Source organism: Scylla paramamosain, chromosome 10 (assembly GCF_035594125.1).
Source record: "Scylla paramamosain isolate STU-SP2022 chromosome 10, ASM3559412v1, whole genome shotgun sequence".
In the NCBI taxonomy this organism is placed as follows: Eukaryota; Metazoa; Arthropoda; class Malacostraca; order Decapoda; family Portunidae; genus Scylla; species Scylla paramamosain.
The window spans coordinates 12,042,501-12,047,500 of record NC_087160.1 but is presented as its reverse complement, the minus strand read 5'-3'; the positions used below and the strand labels follow the sequence as shown (position 1 = coordinate 12,047,500).

Sequence of the window (5,000 nt, the reverse complement as noted above, 5' to 3'; positions counted from 1 at the left end):
GAATGTGATTTCTGTCACTTGTTTCTAAGTCAAGGGTGTTGTCATTCAAGGTTCTTCATGAATAGAAAATATTGAAAGAAACTGCAGTTCAAGGTACGCAAACCATCGTGTCTTAATTACTAGTTACTTGAGAGAGAGAGAGAGAGAGAGAGAGAGAGAGAGAGAGAGAGAGAGAGAGAGAGAGAGAGAGAGAGAGACTCCTTCCCTCTATCTACACTGCGGTACCCCCTCTGCTACTCTCCGTCGGTTACACTACAGACCTGCAACCCAAGCCTCTCCTCAACGCTCACCAGTTGCCAGCGACCGCCACTTTCCCAGGCCCCTACAACGCACGCTCCTCCCTCTTACTCCCTTCCTTCCTCCTCTCTCTCTCTCTCTCTCTCTCTCTCTCTCTCTCTCTCTCCACCCCTTAAATGTGAGAGCCCTGGCTGGTGTTGTCATCTCGTCGTCAGGACAGAGTGATATATCCTCGGGCTGGGCCACAGGAGTGTCCCAGCCGTGTTTGCTACTTGCTATACACCCTGGCTTTTTCGAATGAACCCCCAGGTCATCCACGCTTGCCACACGCCCCCCCGTCTGATCTTCCTTGAGTGAGTTCAGTTCCTCCCCCTCCCTCCTCTTAAAGCAGTGCATGGCGCGCGCCTGTTTTAAGTTGCCCGATCACGGTAGCAAATCTCTACGCTCGGATGCCTTTTGAAGCGAATGAATACAGTGCTGGTGCAAAGTCTCTCTCTCTCTCTCTCTCTCTCTCTCTCTCTCTCTCTCTCTCTCTCTCTCTCTCTCTCTCTCTCTCTCTCTCTCCTGCTGGTCGTCACGGGAACCCCCAGTATCAGATAAGACATGGACCATATCTGTTACCTCAGCGGAGTTCATGGCTGGCCCCAATTTCTTCTCTCCGCCTTCCTCCCACGCACCATAACTTTTCCAAGCCTACTCTTACTACCAGAACCACGCTATAGGTGACCTTTTGCGTACTGTTATTTGTGCAATCTGTTGCTATTTTTTGCACAACATGCATGACAACATGACGGAGGACAATTAAATTTCCCATCATCTGAGTTCATGCTCAGGTACAAGTGTGTCGCTGAGCCTTCCCAGCCTTCACTCCCCTCTCTACATGTCTGGTGTAAGCTGAAGTGCGCTACAAGTCAGGTGTGCGTGGGATTGTGGTGGCACGAGTGTCCATGAATGAAAGAGAGGAGAGGAGTTGGGAGAAAAAGGAGCAAAGGAAGATTGGACGAAGAGAGAGACAGGTGACAAACACCGCCTGTATTATTCTATCCTGAAGAGAGGTGATAATTATTTTTACTCCACTTCCCTCGCGCCCTGTTTATCAAGACGACAGGCAAGATGAAAGTAAAAAAAAACTGTGAAGTTAGTGCATACTGTACATCAACAGGAAGCTGTGTGTGTGTGTGTGTGTGTGTGTGTGTGTGTATATATATATTATATATATATATATATATATATATATATATATATATATATATATATATATATATATATATATATATATATATATATATATATATATTACTATACAAACAACCATACAAGTAAAACGTGCAAATAAATAACTACGAAGGATTTGCTTCTCTGCTACTTGTTGATCAACACAGCACAGCAACACATGCCCACACGCACGCGCGCACACACCCACGCACGCACACAATGCATACATTCATGCACGCACACATCCGCACCCACCCACACACACACACATGTGCAGCACGTGCATTAGGGAAAACACAAAACAGCAGCATTGGGGATTGTAAAACACGCACACACCCACGATGCCGGGCGTATCAACACTTGGAACGAACATACAAGATCAACAATAGCTGAGGCAAGAACAGCAACAACAACATTTACAATCAGCTGGAACAGCAAACCGAAAAAAAAAAGTTGACTAACACTATAGTGAATACATGCGAACAACACTTACAATCAGCAGGAAGAGCAAACCCGAAAAAAAAAAATAAATAAATAAATAAAAGTTGACTATAGTGCAATACATGCGCGACACAGTAGGTCAACACACACGAGCCTGAAACCCAAAGTAACACTACAAAACAACAACAATAGTAACAACAAGAAAGGAAGAGGAAGGTGAACAAAATGAGGAGAGAAAATGGTTTGAAGGCGGGAAGGTGGGGAAGGAAAAACTCTACCCTGGTCCCTGGCTTAAATAGGAGGAGTGAGGAGGAGTGAGAGGGGTCGAGTCTCTGGTATGTAGGTCCGTGTGTAGGGCCCGGTGACCTCACCGACTCGCCCCTAACAAGGGCTCCTCCCTCCCTCCTTCCTTTCCTCTCCCTCGTCCCGCCCTCTTCTCTCAGGTTTTAAATGCTGGTCGCGCGCCCGCACAGAAAGCACAAACCCACCCCGCGGACAAGAGACCAAAACCTGCCTCAACCACCCCGTCACTTAAGGTAAATACTTGGCGACCAACCTAACCCAGCCATTAAAACACGTCCCAACCCTACGAGGCACGGGGAAAAAAAAAAAAAAAAAAAAAAAAAAAAAAGGCGGAGTGAGCGATCGCGTCAAACGATGCTTTAAAACACCTCAGCTCAAGTAGCCTCAAACACCGCGGAGACATTTATCAAGTCTGCCACGAAGACTAAAGTGGTGGCGGATGAGGGTGGATGGGGGACGATGGAGGAAGGAGAGACATAAAATAGTTTCAGACAACTGAAACAAAACCAACACAGTGAAAATAATGTAAACTGGGACAGGCTCGACAGATAAATGGACAAATTAAACAATTATTTAGTCTGTATCCTGGTGCGTCTCTCTCTCTCTCTCTCTCTCTCTCTCTCTCTCTCCCTCTCCATCCTGCCTTCCCTCTCTATCCCACCTCCAGTCCCGGGCCCACCTCGGGAAAACATATCGTACCACCTCTCCTTGGCTTTCACGATCGCCATTGTATCGCCAACACGGGCGGGGCGTTTCCGAGCGTAGCGCCAATTTGTTCTTTTGTATCGTCGGCGCGTTTTCGGTCATTTTGGTAAATTTGTCGAAGGCTCTGGTAACTGAAGTGACTGACTCGCTGCTTACCCGCTGCCGACGCACGGGATTATTGAAGAGACAAGAGCACCTACGACCATCAATATCTGAACTCACCAAGCACAAGACCAACTGACGGCGACGCTGACGGAGACAATGAAGTGGATGAGGGTAGGGGAGGAAGAAAAGAAGGAAGAGATAATGATAAAAGTCAGAGGGAGGATATGTGAGCGAAGCCACGCAGGACGGGCGGAAAAGTAGAGCATCCACTGAATATAATCACCGTTAAATTCGTGTATAACCTCCCTTCCTTCCCCCATCCCTACCCGCCTCCTTTCTCCCTCTATGTCCCCCTGTCTCCCTTCTCTATTGATTGTATTTGGTGATTCTTTCATTGGGGCAACAGAGGGAGGGGGGGAGAAGGGATGACGGGGAGTGATGAGGATAGAGGAGGAGAGTATTTAGAAGGAAGAGGGAGGACAGGGAGAGAAGTGAGCACAGGGGGAATAACGAAGGGTCACTGGACGCGAGAGAACACCCCTACTACCCTAACCAGCATGGAAGGAGGGAATAAGAGGAGGAAAAGAGAGCGAAGGGTAAGAGGGCAGGATTTGCTCCTCCTCCTCCGCCTCTCCCTTTATCCCATCTCTTGTCCACTTCGCGCTAGGCTATTTAAGCGGAGGAGTCTCAGACCGTCTCTAATAGCGCGCCGCGGACCTAATTTCGATAATGGAAAGCTGTTCTGGGTTGGCTGGCGGGAAGGACGCCTTGCCCCGGGGGGTGGTCTGCGCGGCGGGTCAGGAGCCGGAGGGAGCTGGTGGGAGCACAAAAGGGTGACAAGCAGGGGTCAACAAGATTCCCGACAAACAGCAACTGTTATGGATTGTAATGGATGATTCAGAGAGAGAGAGAGAGAGAGAGAGAGAGAGAGAGAGAGAGAGAGAGAGAGAGAGAGAGAGAGAGAGAGAGAGAGAGAGAGAATGTATGAGGATCGTCAGTAATTAAGGCTTATATTACCCTTGTCCTCATTAGTTTCTGTGTGGGATACACGGACGATGGAATGCCCCCCCGGTCCCCTGTGCTGGGTGACTAATGCCTCGCGACAACACCCCACCCCCAGGCAGACAGTAAGGAAGGAAGGAAGGATAGACAAAAGGAAGAATAACTTAATATATAATTTATCTACGGGAAATTATAATTTCGAACAGCATAAGATTATGAATGAAAACTAACGCAATACGGATGTGATAAGATTCCAAACTAAAATCTTTATATAATGACTGAAACAATGACAACGAAAAACAAGAAACGCGAGAGAGGAAGGTGTAAAGTGACTCGTGTGTGTGTGTGTGTGTGTTTGTGTGTAAAGAGGAGAGAGTACAGACAGGTATAGGGGAGGGTGGGGGTAAGTGGGTGGGAGAGGCCAAGCGAAGGAATCTATCAAGAGGCAGAGGGGAGGAGGGCTCGATGGGGGCGGGGCGGGGGAAAGATGGACCCTGTGGCTGGCTGCTTCACCCTCCATATCGGGAAGGAGACGGCAAATCTGATTGTATTCTTCATTTAGCAATTTGTCTCGCCACCTTCCATTAAATACAACACGTTATGGGAGTCACTTGCGTAACACTTTCTGTACTGCATACACCTCTCTCTCTCTCTCTCTCTCTCTCTCTCTCTCTCTCTCTCTCTCTCTAACTTACTGTAACGCACGTATATTTTTTTTTCCTCGCCCGCCACAGGCCACTCAGTCGTCACAGGCCAGCTTGTCTGTTGTGCTTGAAGCTTCATTAACGTTTTCTTGCACAAGTCCCCCGCCTCGCCCCCGCCCCCTCCTCTCACTCCCCAAGGACCCCGCCTTTCACCATAGCTCCTGATTTCACCGTCACACACCATGAATAAGCAATACATCGCTAGCATTTTTACACAAGGACATCACACCACCATCAGCATCACATTTTCTCTTTGGATGGCAATGTTGTATTTGGGACACTGGCGAG

The 5,000-nt window shown here is 48.2% G+C and overlaps 1 protein-coding gene across 1 annotated transcript in view; it reads right to left on the bottom strand.

The window, feature by feature from the left end:
* The window catches only part of LOC135104519 (zinc finger MIZ domain-containing protein 2-like), a 57,209-nt gene that overhangs the window by 50,890 nt on the left and 1,319 nt on the right, over nucleotides 1-5,000 (bottom strand). The window lies entirely within an intron of this gene.